The sequence below is a fragment of the Heterodontus francisci genome, chromosome 3 (assembly GCF_036365525.1).
Source record: "Heterodontus francisci isolate sHetFra1 chromosome 3, sHetFra1.hap1, whole genome shotgun sequence".
In the NCBI taxonomy this organism is placed as follows: domain Eukaryota; kingdom Metazoa; phylum Chordata; class Chondrichthyes; order Heterodontiformes; family Heterodontidae; genus Heterodontus; species Heterodontus francisci.
In genome coordinates this window covers 168638346-168661680 of record NC_090373.1, presented here as the reverse complement: position 1 = coordinate 168661680, position 23335 = coordinate 168638346, and positions in this window count along the sequence as shown.

The following is a 23335-nucleotide window of genomic DNA, read 5'->3' as shown; positions in this document are numbered from 1 at the left end:
TATTCCTTGGTAAATACAGATGCAAAGTACTTATTTATTTCCTCAAGCATGTGCAGATCCCCTTTTTGGTCCCTGATCAGCCCCACCCCAGCTCTTACTGGTGTAAATGCCAAGGCTTTAAACAAAACTACAACCGAACTGCACAGATCCCATATGAATAGTTCATGGTTATCATGTGAGGCGAGTATTTCCCTCCTATGTCAATAAACTGAATGCCATGGCAAAGAAGGCTCCCCTCCAAAGCTTTATGACATTGATTCAACACAACAGCCTGTCAAGTCTGTCCATGTGTTTTAGCAAAATAATATCAGGGGCTTATGTGTCAGAGTGCTCTGGTCAGTATCAAGAAGAGGTCATTTGGTATTCCCATTTCACACCATTTTAATTTCCTATGTTCTGCACATTTAAACTGGGAATGAACATTCCCAGAGTAGCAGTATTAAATTGTTTGGTGTCCAAGCATATTAGAAGATTATTTGATTGGTGTCAAACAAAATTTCAATGTGCCATTTGCCTTTGCAGAAACCTTGCCTTTGACTGCAGCTGGCAGCTGTGAAACTAGGCATAGAATTCCTCCCTGAAGTAAAGGCAGCCGATTACTCTCTCCTGTTAGTCATATTGGCAGGGAAATGGTTTCAAAGCCCTTTGGGCCTGTCACTAGAAAGCCATTGTGAGAGTCAGGATTCATAGAATCACTTAGAATTACATACACTTTATAGCACAGAAAGAAGACATTCGACCCACCTCGTCTGTGCTGCTTATTTTAGTTTGTTTCATCATTCATTTTTTTTTACCATGTGCCTGCCCACTATTTTTTTCATGTTTGTGCTTTGGGCCAGGGCTGTTCATTTTTCTGTCCATTAACACCCTCTCTGCACTAACGCTTTGTTTTTCAGCACACCATTAACATACCATTTGCCTTTGCTCCATGACCTTCTTGTCAGTTATTCTCTGTGACCCTGTCCTGTCAACACCTTCCCTTTTGTTATCTCTTGCTCCACCCCCATTTTATTTGCTTAAACCTGCTACATTTCTAACCTTTGTCAGTTCTGATGAAGGGTCACTGACCTGAAGCGTTAACTCTACTTCTATCTCCACAGATGCTGCCAGACCTGCTGAGTATTTCCAGCATTTCTTGTTCTTATTTCAGATTTACAGTATCTGCAGTAGTTTGCTTTTATTCGTCTGTGCTGCTGTTTATGCTCCACATGAGCTTCCTCCCACTCTACTTCATCTAACCCTATCAGCATATCCTTCTATTGTTTTCTTCCTCACGTAATTATCTAGCTTCCCTTTAAATGCATCTCTGGTATTCGCCTCAATGTTCAATTCAAGATAAAACAAACACTGGCAATACCAAACCACCACAAAACTCTGCAGTGTAGCCACTGCTGAGGCCATATTTTGTAACCACTGATATATAAAGCACTTGCTGCATGCAAGGATGCTTCGATGTGCTTTAGAAGCCATTACTTAAAGTTGAGAGCTCACTGTATGGTCCAACAGAAAGGATTTTAAGACGCTTATGAAAGATGGTGAGAGTTTTCAAAGTAAGACAGTTTTCAGAGAGAGTTCCAATGTGCTTGGGCCTGATGGTTGGAAGATCAATGGTGGGGCAGAAGAGCCATGGAAGGAGTGACAACGCAGAGGAGGAGGAGCGGAGGGTGTGAGGATCGGGGGTAGGAATGAGGGAACATACTGCTTGAGAGGATGAGGTAATGAAGAAAGTGGAGGCAGTTGTAAATGTGAAAGAGGATTATCTTGAAGCTAATATATTGCATCAGTGGACCTTGGTACAGATGGACTGATGGATGTGTAGGCACTTTGTATGTGACAGGATTTGGATTGCAGAGCTCAAAATAAATGGGACCTCAAGAGACTCATTTCCAGCCTTGATAGTTCTGGTTTTTTACCATGGGTATTTTACGTATGAAGGTACAAGTCCTCATTTTATAATTTTTCTCCCTTATTGCTCCACCAACTCACCATCTGTATCAATGCAGCAAGGCGGGCAACCTGTTTCTAGGCCTCCACCTATTCCACTCTCTAACCAGCTGCTTGAGAGTACAAAGGAACAGACCAGGAATGCTCTGTTACCAGATTTCCCATGCTGCTTGGCTTTTGCATGGCACTTTTGAGAAAGCTAAGATCAACAACTCAGCATTTAGAAGATTACAGGCCCAAAACCTTCTCCCCACCCGAACCCTGGTGCCAGAATTTCCTCACAACTGTTGTTCTTTCTTTGCATTTAAAATTCCCATCTTGAGTTTATTGTTAAATATTTAAAAGAACTTCGTACCTAAATTTGGTATCATTGGCTGTGGATTTGTTAGTATCCATTCTGTATCAGTTTAGCTCAGTAGTGGTGCTCGCACCTCGAGGCAGGAATGTTTTGGCTTTAAACCCATCTCCAAAGACTTGAGCACAGAATGACTGACACTTCAGTGCAGTTCTGAGGGAGGGCTGCAATGCCCTCCTTCAGATGAAACGTTAAGCCAACTAACTGTTCCAGTGGTTCGGCAGATGTTAAAGAGACCATGGATCCCAGTGCTTCACTGAATGGATTTGAAATTAGGTTGTAGCATTGGCTTCTTTATTGAACAGAAGTCTATTCTCACAAATTTGAAAAAAAATGCACCCAGATGAGAAGTGGTTAATTGGCTAAATGGTAAGTTTTTTCCCCAGGGACTGATTAGTAACTGACTTCTTCACTTCTTTCAGTAATTCGAGTGGTATGCCTGCTCTGTGGGAGAAGTGGCTGGAGACAATTTGAGGCCTGCACCTTTTTTAAATAGAGCCGACCAGCTGTGGGTTTCGAACTGGTGTCCCAGAGCAACTCGCTAGATTGAGGCCGATCTAATATTGGGAGGCCCAGAGGCCACTGGGGCTGGAGAGGGGATGGGGTGTCATGATAGAGGGCTAGTTCTGATGAAGGTCACTGATCTGAAACGTTAGCTCTGCTTCTCCCTCCACAGATGCTGCTAGACCAGCTGAGTACGTCCAGCACTTTCTGTTATTATTTCCGATTTCCAGTATCTGCAGTATTTTGCTTTTGCATGACAGAGGGTGGGGCAGGGGAAGGGAGTGGGGTGTCATGGGGGGGGTGGGGGGGCAGAGAGTGAGGTGGAAGCCTAGGACACTGAGGCCCAGATTATCTTTGAGCATTCCAGCTCCCACAAAACTAATATCAACTTTACATATTCCAGGGCTTCTTTGGCTCTATCGCCAGTGTGGGGGTGCAGAAGCACGGTTTTGACCAGTTCTATCCTTAAATATGTGTCATATTAAAAGGGGACATTTGCCTGATACAGGCGGACACTACAATTGCCTTTATCATTCATCTCAATGACATTTGTGGGATCTTCCTTTTTCTTGACAGAAAGAACTCTACGAGAAGATGCTAGTCTATATATTAAAAATAGAGTTTTGAACTTCTTGAAAGTTAAGAGAGAGAGGAGCCCGGCAAGGGGCGCTGCTGTTTCCCCTGGCTGGAGAGTCTCGGCCTGGGGACGTAGTCTCAGGATAAGGGGTCAGCCATTTAGGACTGAGATGCAGAGAAATTTCTTCACTCATGTGTTGTGAATCTTTGGAATTCTCTGTGTGAGTGTTGTGGATGCTCAGTTGTTGAGTATGTCCAAGGCTGTATTTGATAGATTTTTGGGGATTTTTTGATTTCCAAGGGAATCAAGGGATAGGACAATCAGGCCGGAAAGTGGAGTCGAAGTTAAAGATCCTGTTAAATGACGAATAGACTCAACAGGCCTTAAAGTCTACTCCTGCTCCTATTTCTTATGTTGTTATGTTCTTTCCTTGTGAAGCCCTGAAGAGTACTTCTGCTTCTTCTGTCCCCACCAGGAAAGTAAAACAATGACCTTAAATGCCCTCTTCTGGGCTCTGGCTCCTCTTCCCACTGAGTTCAACAGGAGGGATAGCCACAATGTCTTCCCTGCTCAAACCACAATGAAAATTACAGTTGGTGTCCAATAACACTATCAGCCCTGGTTTGACATATTTAAAGGAGGACCTCACCGACCTCAGGCACTGTCCTTGCTGCCTGCTCAGAAGTACAGGTTATCGAATTGAAGATGATGGGATCCATTCTGGACATCTGTGGGCAAGCCACCCAGCTAATTTTATCTGTCCACCCAGACTCTGCCGATCATGTGGGTTAAAATCGCCCTTTAAGCTTCCATTAAAAATTTCATTTATATTGAAATGTAAATGATTTAATGTAATTACTTAATGAACTATAATGTTCTGTCTCATTTGCCTACATACATAATTAAAGACAACAGATTCAAACCAGGTGCATACAGAGTAAGGTTAGCTCCCGCTCCTGTATCCCCTATGTCAGCCTCTTGTGCTTCCCAGGAATTTGCTGTACTGTGAGTTCTATAATAGGACCAAGAGCCCAGGAGATGCTGCAAACACACAAACAGAACAGGCCAAATGGTTGCAACTTATCTTGATACTTAGAAGATTTACAGGAGTAAATGGTGCAAAAGCACTGAGGCACAATGACTGCTGACAAATGATTACCATATCTGTAAAACCCCCATCTAAATTTCCGTTACTTTAACGTCCAACTCCGAACTGTGTATAAATATTTCACTGAGCAATATGTGCATTCCCCACACTAGAGCTAGGCTCCTGCTCCCTAGGCAACAACATGTCATTGTAGCAGCAGGGCTGCGATGATCAATGTTGTTAGCAGTGGAATCTGCCAGGTAAGCAACAAATCGAACTCTATAATTCATGCTATTAACATGCTATTATTCCACTCTCCACTTGCCTCCCACTGGACTTTTTTTGTTGTTGCAATATTCCAAGAGTGAGATCAGTGGAAATGTATTGAATGTTTCTGTACGTTAGAGAAACGCCAAATGTGGTTGAAATTATAATTTTAACCTAACTCGCTGGGCTCGAAACACACAGGATTGGATGGAATGCTGGTTTTATGAGCCACCCACAGAGTAAAATTGGGATTTGTAGAAAGCAAGCATTGTACCTGATCCTGTCAGTTCCCCAATGATCTATCAAATAGTGGCGGCATTTCGCAGGATTGAGTTTTTAAAGAAAACAAAGCAAGGATAATATGGGTTTGGTGGCATAGTGGTTACATTACTGCACGAATAATCCAGAGGTTTGGACTAAAAATCCACAGAATAATACAAATCCCACCGGGGCAAATTGAATTCAGTGGCTTAAAAAAAATGTTTGAAAAACCTGCTATCAGTAAAAAGTGATGGCAAAAGCTTATCTGAAAAACCCAACTGATTCACTTGCATCCCTTACAGACATCCTTACCTGGGCTGGCCTATATGGGGCTCACTAATAATGGCTGCTGCCCTCTGAAGTGGCCTCTCACACCATTCAGTTGCAGCAAAGTCAGTGCAATTAGGAATTGTGGCAATACCCACAACCTGAGAACAAATAGTAAGTGTTTCTTCAATTAAAGTGCATCCTTAAAGATGCTACATTGATGTGATGGATCCTGCCAAAGCCCAGACTGTTCAGTGCCGTACAATCTGGCTTTGCTTCACGGCACAGCAAGAGGCAAAGAGCTGCGTATCACAGTCGTGTTTCATGGCTGCTTGTACGAGTGCCAGACGAGGTGAGAAAAAGCACTTCTATGCTCCACTGTGAAGCCGGATGCTTTTGCTTAGAGACTCAGTCTCATGTTAGTATAGCTGGTTTGTTATATTTTCCAGGACATGACTCTGTCTCCCTCACAGGCCAGGCATGGGAGTCTGTAAACTGGGATTAAATAACTGCCTGCATCTAGCTACTCAGGTGCTTTCATTGAGGTCAGATTTTTTAGTTTTCATTTATTCATTCATGGGCTGTCAGACCAGCATTTATTGTCCATCCCCAATTGCCATGGAGAAGGTGGTGGTGAGCTGCCTTCTTGAACCACTGATGTCCATGTGGGGTAGGTACACCAACAGTGCTGTTAGGAAGGGAGTTCCAGGATTTTGATCCAGCGACAGTGAAGGAACGACAATATAGTTCCAAGTCAGGATAGTTTGTGACTTGGAGTGGAACTTGCAGGTGGTGATCTTACCGTGCATCTGCTGCCCTTCTCCTTCTAGGTGGTAGAGGTCACGGGTTTGGAAGGTGCTGTTGAAGGACCCTTGGCGAGTTGCTGCAGTGCATCTTGTAGATGGTACACACTGCTGCCACTGTGTGTCGGTGGTGGAGGGAGTGAGTGTTTATGGTGGTGGATGGGGTGCTGATCAAGCGGGCTGCTTGGTCCTGGATGGTGTTGAGCTTCTTGAGTGTTGTTGGAGCTGCACCCATCCAGGCAAGTGGAGAATATTCCATCACATTCCTGGCTTGTACCTTGTAGATGGTGGCCAGGCTTTGGGGAGTCAGGAGGTGGTTACTGCTACAGAATTCCCAGCCTCTGACCTGCTCTTGTAGCCACAGCATTTATACAGCTGGTCCAGTTAAGTTTCTGATCAATGGTGGCTCCCAAAATGTTGATAGTGGGGGATTCAACAATGATAATACCATTGAACGTCAAGGGGAGATGTTGAGACTCTCTCTTGTTGGAGATGGTCATTGCCTGGCACTTGTGTGGCGCGAATGCGACTTGCTACTTCTCAGCCCAAGCCTGAATGTCGTCCAGGTCTTGCTGCCTGCCGGCACAGACTGCTTCAGTATCTAAGGAATTATGATTGGAACTGAAAACTGTGCTATCATCAGTGAACAATATTGCTGACTTCAATATCAAAGCGACAGACTTTACATCATCGGCAATTACTCAGTACAGTAAAAGTCACAGTATCAAATAAATATGTCAATTTATTTTTGTTTAGTTCCAGATACAGTTTTAAACATTAATACTAGCTTCTATGTTTCTCTCATTGTTGGAGGCATCAAATACAATGGCCCTGAAAACACCCGGGAAGTGACCCAGGGATGACCGCACTAGACTTTGCAGGGGTCAGTGGGAGGGCATCTAATTTACGAGGGGCAAGAGGGCACAAACACCATTACAGGGACCTCTCCTGACACCTGCCTCCCCCACACATCTGGCAAATCTGCTGCCTTCCCTACACAGAGAGTCCAGCTCACCAACTCAACATTGGCTGACCTGTAAGTGGCCTGATTGGGATTTAAAGACCACTGGGAGACTGGGACATCTCATATATGGAAATACACTTGGCCCTAACTGAGCCGAGCCGGGGAATTGGGAACTCCATGCTTTGGGAGCACCCATGCCTTTCTCTGCCTCCACTCACCATACTTGCTTCATGAAGGTGAGAGGAGGTCTATTGGAAAGTCCCAGAAACCATGGAAACCCACGCCAACCAGGTCAATCTTTTTCCAAAAGGTTCCCCTGGTCTTTTGCTGGAGTTACGGATCTTTGGGGACAACGTTTTGAGCAAAAATAATACACATTATAATTCTTTTGAAACAGCTCTTCCTGATTATTGCAAATAAGCAAGTTGTTCCATTAGATTGGTGGGCTGGCTTCTATAGAGGGAGCCAGAAATGATAAAACATAATAAAAGAATAAATTAACTTACATTCCTTTGCCTTGTTCTTTATTGCTGCAAAATTAGTATTGCTAAAAGAAATGTTCTTCTTAAATGATACATTTAAATTCAGGACTTTAATTTAGAACTCACCCTCCATATATGAATAATGGCACAGTCCTAACAGGAATTTTCTTTTTTAAGTTAACCCTTCTCTGCTATATATTCTGTATTCTCTCCGAGATACACAAAACGGCCAGGAAATGGCACAGGAGTTGGTCAGCAGTGAATGAATGGAGGACAAAATTGTCAAACTGGCTTTCCATCCATCTATCAAACAATATATACTTTTTCAGCTTATCTGATAAGAACATAAGAAATAGGAGCAGGCGTAGGCAATACTCTGCCATTCAGTCGGATCACAGCTGATCTTTGACCTCAACTCCACTTTTCCATCTGATCCCCATACCACTTGATTCCCATTGAGACTAAAAATCTCAGTGTTGAATATATTCATCGACTTGCATCCACAGCACTCTGGGGTAGAGAATTCCAAAGAACCACAACCCTCTGAGAGAAGAAAGTTTCTCCTCATCTCAGATCTAAATGGCTGATTCCTTGGCCTGAGACTGTGATTCCTTCCTAGTCCTAGACTCTCCAGCCAGGTGAAGTAGCCTCTCAGTATGAATGGCGCTGGGTCAATAGAAATTTTCAGGACTGAGATAGACAGAGTTTTGTGCATTCAGGATACTAGGGGACATGGAGCAAAGGCAGGCAAATGGAGTTGAGGTGCAGATCAGACATGAAATAAAAGGGACTGTGGCAGCATGGATACGAAGTTGGCTCAGTGAGATGAAACAGAGAGCAGTGGTGGATGGTTGTTTATCGGACTGGAGGGAGGTATATAGTGGGGTTCCACAGGGGCACATACTAGGAATACTGCTTTTCTTGATCTATTTTAATGATTTAGACTTGGGTGAGCAGGGCAAAATTTCAAAATTTGCAGTTGGCACAAAACTTGGAAGTATTGTGAACTGTGACGAGGATAGTGATTGATATAGACAGGCTGGTGGAATGGGCAGACACCTGGCAGATGAAATTTAATGCAGAGAACTGTGAAGTGACAAATTTTGTAGGAAGAATCAGGAGAGGAAATAAAATATTCTTTATAAAATAAAGAATACAATTCTAAAGGGCTCAGGAACCGAGAGACCTGGGGACATATGTGCATAAATTGTTGAATATGGCAGGGCAGGTTGAGAAAGCAGTTAATAAGGCATACAGGATCTTGGACTTCATAAATAGAGGCATCGTGCTGGATTTTACGACAGGCGGACGAGAGTTGGCCTCTGACTTAAAAGTAAGTAGCAAACCCACTTCCGCCTAGCCCAGGGATATGTTCCCTGGGCTTTAATTATTTCGGGGCGGGACTTCAACCCTCTTGAGGGAGGAGGTCCCGCCTCATTAAGCTGCCAGCCAATAATCGGGCCCGCAGCTCTTAGTCCCAGCAGCGCCTCTGGGAGCGGTGGCCACTGCTGGGACCACAGCCCAGCGGAGGACATGGAGCGAGGAGTGCAGTTAAGTTTGGTTTGCCTTGCTGGGGTAACCGGCCGGGCCCCGGCGAGGCAAGAGTGGTCGTTTGGGGGGAAGTGGGGGGCGTTTTGGGTCTTAGGGGTGGTTGGGGAAGTGGGGGCGGCCCTCAATCAGGCACCCTGTGCCCGATTGTCAGGGCCCCCCCCACCCCGGTGCACTGAGAGGCCGCCACGTTTCACCGGGCCTTTCACATCTCCAGGACGTCCGCTCGCCATGGGTAAAATCCCCGTGGAGGAGGGCGAAAGCCCTTAAGTGGCCGTTAAGTGGCCACTTAAGGGTCTTGATTGGCCTGGGGCGGGCGGCCTGTTTTTCGCCTGCCCCTGCCCTATGTAAAGTGGGGTGGAGGCGGGAGTGGGTTGGGAAGGCCTTCCGGAGCCTCCCGCTCAATTTTACGCCACCCCCGCGCCACCAACCAGCTTGCTGGGGTGGCATAAAATTTCGGCCCTAGAGTCCAAAAACAAGGAAGTTATGGTGAACTTTTATAAAACTCTGCTTCCACCTCAACTGGAGTATTGTGTCCATTTCTGGGCACCATACTTTAGGAAGGATGTGAAGACATTAGAGAGGATGCAGAAAAGATTTACAAGGATGATTCCAGGGATGAGGGATTTCAATTATGTGGTTAGGTTGGAGAAGCTGAGTCTGTTCTCCTTACAGAAGAGAAGGTCGAGAGGAGATTTGATAAAAGTGCTCAAAATCATGAGGGGTCTGAACAGAGTAGATCAAGAGAAACTGTTCCCATTTGGGGGAAAGGTTGAGAAACAGAGGACACCAATTTAAGGTGGTTGGCAAAAGAACCGAAGACCACAAAGGAAAAACTTTTTACACAGCGAGTGGTGTTAGGATCTGGGATGCACTACCTGAGTGTGTGGTGGAGGCAGATTTAATCAAGGCTTCCAAAAGAGAACTGTATAATTATCAGAAGAGAATAAATTTGCAAGGCTATGGGGAAAAGGCACTAGGTGATTTGCTTTTGCAGACATGGACACAAAGGGCCAAGTGGCCTCCTTCTTTGCAGTAACCATTCGAAGATGCTGTGAATAGAATGGCAAAGCAGCCTCAAGAGGCTAAATTGTCTATTCTCTGTTTCCTATGATTGATTGATTGTGAGGTTGTTTCCCTCTTAGCGTATTTTTATTCTTGCTTCTCCTTGTCTTACCAGCTGACAGCCCAAAGTCCATTTTAAGAGATTTGTCTCGGCCCCTGCTCCCAGAGCTCTGACATACTATTCTGAATCGAACTGGCCTACAGCTGTGACACAAGGAGAAAGTTCATGACCCAAAGTAAAGATTTTCAACTGTAAGCAACCAGCTGCAATTTATAGGTTTGTGAAAACTGTGAAACCCGCTCGCAAAGAAAAAACCCCAGAGGGATTTTCCTCTGGCTTTCTCTCCGAGCTCGTCGGGAGAAAGCTAAATTGGATAGTTCCCATTTTCAGGCGCAGGCATCACGATACACAATTATTCCGTGCCCGATCCAAGTCATGGCGCAAACATCGTACTGCCTGCTCATTTCCATGACTGCGGCGTGCAGTGTGCTGAGTGGCTGCACGCCTCAGCAACCAGCTCAAGTTTGTGAGGGATAGCACTGCTTAAAGCTAGCCTGCACTACTGAAAACCAGACTGCACCTCTGAAAAGGTGAAGTGCATTCCAGTTGCAGCAGGGGCCAGACAACATTGGATAGTCTTCAGGAAGGACCTGAAGTGGCACAACAGGCAAAAGAGCATATCACAGATTTTCAGATGCCATGCTGAAGGCGCTGGTGCAGGAGGTGGACTGGAGGAGAGACCTTCTCTTCTCCCCAGAGGGCCAGGAGGCCTCCCCAGACAAGTGCTCAGAAGGCAGTGGGAGCAGGTGGCTCTAGTCTTGCACTAGGCATCATGCAGAGCTTGGAGCCCATCCTTTCCAGCATGGAAGTGGTAGCCATGAAAACACTTGAGGATGCAACTGTTCAGCAGCCTCTGACCTTCAACTTCTTAGTTTCCACTGCGACTGCAGCAGCAGCCACCCAGTGTCTGAAGTCATGAAGTCTCTGCTTGGTGCCATGCAGCCCAAGGGCCATTATAGCCCCATGAGTGGGAGCAAGTGGTATATCAGGGGCATTTCAGAAGAATGCAACTCCTTCTACTGCCTCCTGACTACGACAACTTCTTGCAATTCCTCCAACAACACAGTACGTTCCCTAACTCTGAACCAGCAAGTAGATAGGCAAAAGCATCTCACCTAGGAGTTGGATGGCTTTAAATAGTGCTGGTGGGGGTTGAGGGGTCCCTTGTGTATGTGTTCAGCTGTGTGTGTTTAAGAGAGGGTGTTAACAAGAGTGAAGAGGCTCAAAATGGCAGGTCAGGCAACAAATGGCAGTGTTAGACACTGACTGACATCATGATCTGCCCACTCTGTATACTTCCGGTGCAAGTACACAACTCTCACGCGATCATCCTCAACAGCATGGCAATTGGCATGGAGTGTGGCAAAAGTGGGCGGGACCCATCTCTGCCATTTATTTTACCTCAACTGGCTCCCTTCGTGCCGAAACTATCAGCACTAAGAAGCTGAATTTTGCGGCCTTGGCTTTTACTTGGGACTTCCTTGTAGAGAAATGGATGAGCGAAGGACATTCAATGTGTACGGGGTGAGGGGGGGGGGGGGTGCGGTGGGGGTGGTCTTAACGGACACGAGCAGTTCAATTGTACTTTACTCCAAAACCCAAAACCACTGTCCAATTATATTTACTTTTTTAAACAAACGTGTATATTTTTAGCTGACAGATTATCATTGGTAGAATAACAATTACTAATACTTCCACAGCTGACGATGCTAATTAAGACTTCATAAACCTTTCCTGCGAAGGTTTTACAAGCTTGTTCTCATTAGAGTTTGCAGTTCCCACTGCTATTCAAAGGTGACTGTTAGATAGTCGCCTCTTTGTATGAAGCGGCTGCACTATCTGACTAATCTATGAAACAATCTGTGTGTGGAATGTTAATGAGATTGCTGGTTGGATGCTGGAAGCCACTTGTTGAAATATGTGCATCAAAACAAGCTTTATAAATGCATTAAAAACAAACACTTGATCAGAATAAGTAAGTACGAGGACTGCAGATTAGTGCAATGATTTGTATGTACCATCTACACGATGCACTGCAGCAACACACCAAGGCTCCTTCAACAACACCTTCCAAACCCGTGACCTCTACCACCTAGAAGGAGAAGGGCAGCAGGTGCATGGGAACACCACCACCTGCAAGTTCCCCTCTAAATCACACACCATCCTGACTTGGAACGATATCGTCATTCCTTCACTGTTGCTGGGTCAAAATCTTGGAACTCCCTTCCTAACAGCACTGCGTGTGCACCTACCCTACATGGGCTGCAGCGGTTCAAGAAGGCAGCTCACCACCACCTTCTCAAGGGTAATTAGGAATGAGCAATAAAGGCTGGCCTGGCCAGTGACGCCACAAATAAAAAAATAGTGACTAGAATGGCCATGAAGGAGCGAATCTTTCTCCATGCATCAATCTTTATGAAAGGGTACACTTACGGAATGAAAAATCAAAGACCAGGAAAGTGCAAACAAATTATCTGTGCCACTACTAGACTGAGTAATATCATTGGAAATTAGTTGGGGTGGATTGGGAGAACAGCTTTTCACTTGTTAAAACCTTATAAAAAATCCCAGTCATGAGAAACACAATGAGAATTACACAAAGGGTATAAGAAAGGAAAATGTCCATTGAATTTGGTAGGAAGAATAGGGAGGTCACTTAATACTTGGAGGTGAGAGTCTAGGTAGGGTAGAGGAACAAAGAGATCTCAGAGTACAAATGCACCAATCACTAAAAGTTGTGGCACAGATTAGAAAGACCATAGAAAAAGCAAACTAAGCACCAGGTTTTATTTCTCGAGGAATAGAATTGAAAAGTAGGGAAGTTATGCTAAACCTATATTGAACCTTGGTTAGACCACACTTCGAGTATTGCATGCAGTTCTCGTCACCATAATATAAGAAGGATATAGAGGTACTGGAGAGGGTGCAAAGAAGCTTTGCAAGGATGATACCAGAAATGCGTGGGTTTACATATCATGACAAGATGAACAGGCTGAGTCTCTTTTCTCTAAAAAGAGGAAGGCTGAGGTGGTGACCTAATAGAGGTCTTTAAAATTATGGAAGGTTTTGATTGAGTGGATACAGAGAGAATGGGGAAGAACATAACTAGAGGCCATCAATATAAGATAGTCACCAAGAAATCCAATAGGGAATTCAGAAGAAACTTCTTTCCCCAAAGAGTGGTGAGGATATGGAACTCACTACCACAGGAAATGGTTGAAGCGAATAGTATGGATGCATTTGAGGGAAGGCTAGACAAGCATATGAGGGAGAAGGAAATAGAGGATTACGCTGATAGATTTAGACAAGGAAGGACAGGAGGAGGTTCAAGTGGAGCATAAACACTGGCATGGGCTGGTTGGGCCGAATGGCCTGTTTCTATGCCATATATCCTATGTAAACCTATGTTTGATGCAAAGGCAAGAAAAGACTTGCATTCACAAAGCACCTTACGTAAGAACTTAAAATATGGAAGCAGGAGTAGACCAAATCGTCCCTTGGGCCTGCTCCGCCATTCAACACCATCATGGCTGATCCTCAGCCTCGACTCCACTTGTCCGCCCATTCCCCATATTCTGTGATTCTCTTACAGTCCAAAAATCTTTTAACCTCCATTTTGAATATATTCAACGACTGAGAACCCACATCTCTCTGAGGTAGAGAATTCAAAAGATTAACAACCCTCTGAGTAAGAAATTTCTCTTCATCTCAGTCCGAAATGGTTGACCTTATTCTGAGTCTGTGACTTCCTCATTGTAGACTCTCCTGCCAGGGGAAACAACCTCCCAGCATCTACCCTGTCAAGCCTGCTTAAGAATTTTATATATTTCAACGAGATCACCAAGCTTCTGAGAAATGTCTCCAGGTATCTTACACAATGACTGATGTTTGAATGTGGGGTCTGTTATATAGACATTATTTCACATTAAACGCTTCAGTGCTGGAGTGGGCCTTGAGTTCCTGATTGAGGAACGGGAAGCAGTACCAAATTGAACCACACTGTCTCTGCAGAGCAGAAGTTGAATCATTAGGGCAGCTTTCGGACTGCAAAAATTAAACCAAAGTTAAAGCATGAGGGAGGGTATTCACCAACATCGCCACCTCGGTAGAAATAAAGTAGGATGATAATTGGGCGGCTTTTACAAGAGCGGGGATCAGCTTCTGCCACATTACTGCCTGGTGGTGAAAGTGAAAGCTGCCCACCAAGGTGTGTAGCATGACCAATTTACCAAATTTGGCACCTATGCCAACACAAATGCTTTCCTCTGCATTAGCCCACGAGGAGATGTAGTTGCTCTGTTCGCATAAGCTACAGGCCATATACAAGTTAATGGAGGAAAACAGTACTGGCGTTCTCCCGCCCTGTAGGATTATATTGCTCATTTTGCATATAGTGCAATCAGTTTGTCATAAGAATAAAATGCAGCAGTTTAATTTGTGCCAGAAATTCGAGATTTCCAACTGCATAGTTTATGGATTAAACACACACACTGGGGAGCAGTGTTTAGACTGCGCTTCAGATATTACAGCAATGCACTGTTTGACCAGCCCAATGTGCCCCCTGCGTTCAAAATAACTCCAATAAAGAGTCCTCAAACTATACCGTGGCTGACCCACAGAGATCACTGGCTCACCAATCCCTTTGTGAGAGATCACTGGCTCCTCAGTGAGAGATCACTGGCTCACCACTCTGCCCAGGGAGAGATCACTGGATCATTACTCTCCTCAGGGAGAGATCACTGGCTCACCACTCTGCCCAGGGAGAGATCACTGGATCATTACTCTCCTCAGGGAGAGATCACTGGCGCACCACTCTGCCCAGGGAGAGATCACTGGATCATTACTCTCCTCAGTGAGAGATCACTGGCTCACCACTCTGCCCAGGGAGAGACCACTGGATCATTACTCTCCTCAGGGAGAGATCACTGGCTCACCAATCTCTTCAGTGAGAGATCACTGGCTCACCACTCTACTCAGTGAGAGATCACTGGCTCACCACTCTGCCCCGGGAGAGATCACTGGATCATTACTCTCCTCCGTGAGAGATCACTGGCTCACCACTCACCTCAGTGGGAGATCACTGGCTCACCACTCTGCCCAGGGAGAGATCACTGGATCATTACTCTCCTCAGGGAGAGATCACTGGCTCACCACTCTCCTCAGTGAGAGATCATTGGCTCACCACTCTCCTCAGGGAGAGATCACTGGCTCACCACTCTCCTCAGGGAGAGATCACTGGCTCACCACTCTGCCCAGGGAGAGATTACTGGATCATTACTCTCCTCAGGGAGAGATCACTGGTTTACCACTCTCCTCGGTGAAAGATCACTGGATCACCACTCCTCAGTGAGAGATCACTGGTTTACCACTCTCCTCAGTGAACGATCACTGGATCACCACTCTCCACAGGGAGAGAGCACTGGCTCACCACTCTCCTCAGGGAGAGATCACTGGCTCACCACTCTCCTCAGGGAGAGATCACTGGCTCACCACTCTGCCCAGGGAGAGATTACTGGATCATTACTCTCCTCAGGGAGAGATCACTGGTTTACCACTCTCCTCGGTGAAAGATCACTGGATCACCACTCCTCAGTGAGAGATCACTGGTTTACCACTCTCCTCAGTGAACGATCACTGGATCACCACTCTCCACAGGGAGAGAGCACTGGCTCACCACTCTCCTCAGGGAGAGATCACTGGCTCACCACTCTCCTCAGGGAGAGATCACTGTCACCACTCTCCTCAGTGAGAGATCACTGGATCATCACTCCATCAGGGGTTGATCACTGGCTCACCACTCTCCTCAGTGAGAGATCATTGGCTCACCACTCTCCTCAGGGAGAGATCACTGGCTCACCACTCTGCCCAGGGAGAGATTACTGGATCATTATTCTCCTCAGGGAGAGATCACTGGTTTACCACTCTCCTCAGTGAGAGATCACTGGTTTACCACTCTCCTCAGTGAAAGATCACTGGCTCACCATTCTACGCAGGGAGAGATCACTGGCTCACCACTCTCCTCAGGGAGAGATCGCTGGCTCACCACTCTCCTCAGGGAGAGATCACTGGATCACTACTCTCGTCAGTGGGAGATCACTAACTTACCACTCTCCTCAGTGAGAGATCACTGGATCATCACTCCATCAGGGGGTGATCACTGGATCATCATTCCCTCTGTGAGAGATCACTGGATCACCACTCCCTCCATGAGAGATCACTGGATCACCACTCCATCAAGGGGAGATCACTGGATCATCACTCCCTCTGTGAGAGCTCACTGGATCACCATTCCCTCTGTGAGAGATCACTGGATCAACACTCTCTCTGGGAGAGGTCATTGGCTCACCACTCCCAGCGGGGGATCACCGATTCAACACTCCCTCAGTGGGTGACCACTAGATCACCACTCCCTCCGTGAGAGGTCATTGGCTCACCACTCCATCAGTGAGGGATCACTGGATCACCAATTCCTCAGTGAGGGATAACTGAATCATCACTGCCTCAGTGAGAGATCACTGGATCATCACTGCCTCAGTGTGAGATCACTGGCCCACCACTCTCCTCAGTGAGAGATCACTGGTGTACCACTCTCCTCAGGGAGAGATCACTGGATCACCACTCTCCTCAGGGAGAGATCACTGGCTCACCACTCTGCCCAGGGAGAGATCACTGGATCATTACTCTCCTCAGGGAGAGATCACTGTCTCACCACTCTCCTCAGGGAGAGATCACTGGCTCACCACTCTCCTCTGGGAGAGATCACTGGATCAATACTCTCCTCAGGGAGAGATCACTGGCTCACCACTCTCCTCAGGGAGAGATCACTGGATCAACACTCTCCTCAGTGAGAGATCACTGGTTTACCACTCTCCTCAGTGAGAGATCACTGGATCACCACTCACCTCAGGGAGAGATCACTGGCTCACCACTCTCACAGGGAGAGATCACTGGATCATCACTCGCTCAGTGAGTGACCACTGGATCACCACTCTTTTAGTGAGAAATCACTGGTTCACCACTCTCCTCAGTGGGAGATCACTAGCTTACCACTCTCCTCAGCGAGAGATCACTGGATCATCACTCCATCAGGGGTCGATCACTGGACCATCATTCCCTCTGTGAGAGATCACTGGATCACAACTCCCTCCATGAGAGATCACTGGATCACCACTACATTGAGGGGAGATCACTGGATCATCACTCCCTCTGTGAGAGCTCACTGGATCACCATTCCCTCTGTGAGAGATCACTGGATCAACACTCCCTCTGGGAGAGGTCACTGGCTCACCACTCCCAGTGGGGAAACACCGATTCAGCACTCCCTCAGTGGGTGACCACTAGATCACCACTCCCTCCGTGAGAGGTCATTGGCTCGCCACTCTGCCGAGGGAGAGATCACAGGCTCACCACTCTCCTCAGGGAGTGATCACTGGCTCACCACTTTCCTCAGTGAGAGATCATTGGCTCACCACTTTCCTCAGTGAGAGATCATTGGCTCACCACTCTCCTCAGGGAGAGATCACTGGCTCACCACTCTGCCGAGGGAGAGATCACAGGCTCACCACTCTCCTCAGGGAGTGATCACTGGCTCACCACTTTCCTCAGTGAGAGATCATTGGCTCACCACTCTCCTCAGGGAGAGATCACTGGCTCACCACTCTGCCCAGGGAGAGATTACTGGATCATTACTCTCCTCAGGGAGAGATCACTGGCTCACCACTCTCCTCAGGGAGCGATCACTGGATCAACACTCTCCTCAGTGAGAGATCACTGGTTTACCACTCTCCTCAGGGAGAGATCACTGGATCACCACTCTCCTCAGTGAGAGATCACTGGTTTACCACTCTCCTCAGTGAAAGATCACTGGATCACCACTCTCCACAGGGAGAGATCACTGGCTCACCACTCTGCCCAGGGAGAGATTACTGGATCATTACTCTCCTCAGGGAGAGATCACTGGATCACTACTCTTCTCAGTGGGAGATCACTAGCTTACCACTCTCCTCAGCGAGAGATCACTGGATCATCACTCCATCAGGGGTGATCACTGGATCATCATTCCCTCTGTGAGAGATCACTGGACCACCACTCCCTCCATGAGAGATCACTGGATCACCACTCCATCGAGGGGAGATCACTGGATCATCACTCCCTCTGTGAGAGCTCACTGGATCACCATTCCCTCTGTGAGAGATCACTGGATCAACACTCTCTCTGGGAGAGGTCATTGGCTCACCACTCCCAGCGGGAGATCACCGATTCAACACTCCCTCAGTGGGTGACCACTAGATCACCACTCCCTCCGTGAGAGGTCATTGGCTCACCACTCCATCAGTGAGGGATCACTGGATCACCAATTCCTCAGCGAGGGATAACTGAATCATCACTGCCTCAGTGAGAGATCACTGGATCATCACTGCCTCAGTGAGAGATCACTGACCCACCACTCTCCTCAGTGAGAGATCACTGGTGTACCACTCTCCTCAGGGAGAGACCACTGGATCAATACTCTCCTCAGGGAGAGATCACTGGCTCACCACTCTCCTCAGGGAGAGATCACTGGATCACCACTCACCTCAGGGAGAGATCACTGGCTCACCACTCTCCTCTGGGAGAGATCACTGGATCATCACTCGCTCAGTGAGTGACCACTGGATCACTACTCTTTTAGTGAGAAATCACTGGTTCACCACTCTCCTCAGTGGGAGATCACTGGATCATCATTCCCTCTGAGAGATCACTGGATCACCACTCCCTCCATGAGAGATCACTGGATCACCACTCCATCGAGGGGAGATCACTGGATCATCACTCCATCTGTTTGAGATCACTGGATCAACACTCCCTCTGGGAGACGTCACTGGCTCACCACTCCATCAGTGAGGGATCACTGGATCACCAATTCCTCAGTGAGAGATCACTGGATAACCACTCCCTCAGGGGAGATCACTGGATCACCACTCCCTCTGTGAGAGGTCACTGGATCACAACTCCCTCTGTGAGAGATCACTGGATCACCTCAGGGGGTGATCACTGGATCACCACATCCTCTGTGAGAGATCACTGGATCACCACTCCCTTTGTGAGAGATCACTGAATACCAATCCCTCAGGTGATCACCACTCCCTCTGTGAGAGATCACTGGATCACCAATCCCTCAGTGGAGATCACTGGAGCATCACTCCCTATGTGAGAGATCACTGGATCACCACTTCTTAGGGGGAGATCACTGGATCATCACTCCCTCAGGGGATGATCACTGGATCACCACTACCTCTGTGAGAGATCACTGGATCACCACTCCCTCAGGGGATGATCACTGGATCACCACTACCTCTGTGAGAGAGCACTGGATCACCACTCCCTCTAGGGCGATCGCTGGATCACCACTCCCTCAGGGGGAGATCAGCGGATCGCCACTCCCTCAGTGATATATATCTGGTCACCACTCCCTCAGGGCAGATCACTGGATCACCACTCCCTCTGTGAGAGATATCTGGATCACCACTCCCTCAGGGGGTGATCACGGGATCACCGCTCCCTCTGTGAGAGATATCTGGATCACCACTCCCTCAGGGGGTGATCACTGGATCACCACTCCCTCTGTGAGAGATATCTGGATCACCACTCCCTCAGGGGGTGATCACTGGATCACAATTCCCTCGGGGGATCACTGGATCACTACTCCCTCTGTGAGAGGTCACTGGATCACCACTCCCTCTGTGAGAGATCACTGGATCACCACTCCCTCAGGGGAAGATCTGGATCACCACTCCCTCGGGGGGGATCACTGGATCACCACTCCCTCTGTGAGAGATCACTGGATCTCCACTACCTCTGAGGGAGATCTGGATCACCACTCCCTCAGGGGAAGATCACTGGATCACCACTCCCTCTGTGAGAGATCACTGGATCTCCACTACCTCAGAGGGAGATCTGGATCACCACTCCCTCAGGGGGAGATCACTAGTTCACCACTCCCTCTGTGAGAGGTCACTGGATCACCACTCCCTCGGTGAAGGACAAATTGAATTTTGATTTTTTTGTGGGGTTGGTCTGGGGCTGGTTGTGTTGGGGTATAGGTGGGAGGAAGTTTGTATTAAGTAAAGATAAAGGACTTTGTTAAAACTCCATTGTATTTTAAACATCGCCTCAGTTGCTTTTGGGGTTTTGTGGTGGAAATGTTCAGTCTGCAGTTAGATTAATGAAAGACTCCTGTTTGCTATTTCTTCACCTTCAGCCGCATATCGTTCATGTAATTGTGAGGCATGACGAAATTTCAGACTGATAAAAGTAAAGAATTTGAACACTAACATCGACAGCCATCTTTTCTAGAGCAGGGGACAAACAGTAATGAGAAGCACAGAGGCTGTGAGCTGGTGTGATCGGCTGGACAAATTCACCCAGGTACAGCAGAGCAAGACTTGCTTATCAACCTAGCCCAGCTGTTTTATCTCCAGCATTTCTCCTGATTATGGATCAAGCAGAAGATGTTTCTTGGGGACCAATAAAAATGCTATCACTGTCTGTCGAGACAGAGAAGCAGTGACATAGGGAAAGCCAGAGGCAGCATCTTGTATTGGAGTTACCTGTCCACCAGTCCACTATTCACTCCCACCAGCACACAGTGGCAGCAGTGTGTACCATCGACAGGATGCACTGCAGCAAGAACACAAGAACACAAGAAATAAGCAGGAGTAAACCATATGGCCCATCGAACCTGCTCCACCATTCAATATGATCATGGCTGATCTTGGGCTCCAATTCCACTTTCCTGCCTGCTCCCCATATTCCTTGATTCCCTGCAAGACCAAAATTCTATCTATCCCAGCCTTAAATGTATTCAATGATGGAGCACCCACAATCCTCTGGGGTAGAGAATTCCAAAGATTCACAACCCTTTGAGTGAAGTAATTTCTTCTCATCTCAGTCCTGAATGATTGACCCCTAATCCTGAGACTATGTCCACATGTTCTAGATCCCCTGATCAGTGGGAACAATCTCTCAGCTTCTACCCTATCAAGCCCTTTCTGAATCTTGTATGTCTCAATTAGATCGTCTCTCATTCTTCTGAACTCCAGAGAATATAGGCCCAATTTACTCAGCCTCTCATCACAGGACAACCCCCTCATCCCAGGAACCAATTTAGTAAATCTTCGCTGCAGTGCCTCCAATGCAAGTATATCCTTTCTTAAATGTGGAGACCAAAACTGCACACAGTATTCCAGATGCAGTCTCACCAAAGCCCTGCACAATTTTAGTAAAACTTTTTTATTCCTGTATTCCAATCCCCTTGCAATAAAGGCCAACATGCCACTTGCCTTCCTAATAGCCTGCTGCACCTGCATGTTAACTTTGTGTGTTTCTTGTACGAGTACCCCAAGTCTCTCTGAACATCAACACTTACCAGTTTCACACCTTTTAAAATATATTCTGCTTTTCTATTTTTACGACCAAATTGAACAACTTCACACTTCCCTACATTATACGTTATTTGCCATTTAGTTGCCCACTCACTTAACCTATCTATATCTCTTTTACGCCTCTCTACATCCTCTCCGCAGCTTACCTTTCCACTGAGCTTTGTATCATCAGCAAATGTACTCTATCTCTTCATTCAAGTCATTAATATATAGTGTAAGTAGCTGAGGCCCCAGCACTGATCCTTGTGGCACCCCACTATTCACTGCCTGCCAACTTCAAAATGCTCCATTTATGCCCACTCACTGCTTCTGGTCTGTTAACCAATCCTCTATTCACACTGATACATTACCCCCAATAGCATGAGCCCTTATCTTGCCTATTAATCTTTTATGTGGCACTTCATCGAATGCCTTTTGAAAATCCAGGTATTCTACATCTACTGATTCCCCTTTATCTACCCTACAAGTTACATGTTTAGTTTAGTTTAGTTTAGAGATACAGCACTGAAACAGGCCCTTCGGCCCACTGAGTCTGTGCCGACCATCAACCGCCCATTTACACGAATCCTATACTAATCCCATATTCCAACCACATCCCCACCTGTCCCTATATTTCCTTACCACCTACCTATACTAGGGGCAATTTATAATGGCCAATTAACCTATCAACCTGCAAGTCTTTGGCATGTGGGAGGAAACCGGAGCACCCGGAGGAAACCCACGCAGACACAGGGAGAACTTGCAAACTCCACACAGGCAGTACCCGGAATTGAACCCGGGTCGCTGGAGCTGTGAGGCTGCGGTGCTAACCACTGCGCCACTGTACCGCCCCATCTTCAAAAAACTCTAATAAATTTGTCAAACAGGATTTCCCTTTAGTAAAACCATGTTGACTTGTTCTAATCATACTATGCTTTTCCAAGTGCAATGTTAAGACTTCTTTAATAATAGTTTCCAGCATCTTCCCAACGACTGTTAGCTAACTGGCTTGTGGTTCCTGTTTTCTCTCTACCTCCTTTCTTGAAAAGCGGCGTAACATTTGCCAACTTCAAATCTGACGGCACCATTCCTGAAACTAAGGAATTTTGGGAAATCATGGCCAGCGCACCCGCTATCTCTGCAGTTATCTCTTTTAGAACCCGAGGATGTAGGCCATCTGGTCCTGGGAACTGATTTTAGTCCCTTTAATATCCTTAATTTCCTCACTTTTTTGAGCCCCTCGGTTACTGCCTATCTCTGGTGTGGAACTTGCGTCTTCTACTGTGAAGACAGACACAAAATATTTGTTCAATGCCTCTGTCATTTCCTCATTCCCCATGATGATTTCTCCTGACTCTGCCTCTAAGAGACCAACTCGCCAAGGCTCCTTCAACAACACCTCCTCCCGAGTGTCACCGCTTCTCACCCATTTGCCAACTCCCCTCTCTGATTGCCACGCTCCCCCTATGATTGCCTCCCTTTCCTCCTGATTGCCTCCATGTCCTCCAATCAACACTACTCCCCCTACACCGATGGCCACCACTATCACCCTCTTGGCTACCATGATCTTTTCAGCCTGAATGTGTATCCTCCCATCCCAATCGTTCCCTTCCCAATTGACCCCCTCCCATTCCCCTTTAACCGTTTAACTGAGGGCCACTGTTGGTGCTTAAGTTTCTGGGCCACAGGTTTCTCAAACTGAAGATGTCTTTGACTAGAAAACTACACTGACCAATTGTACCTCCTGT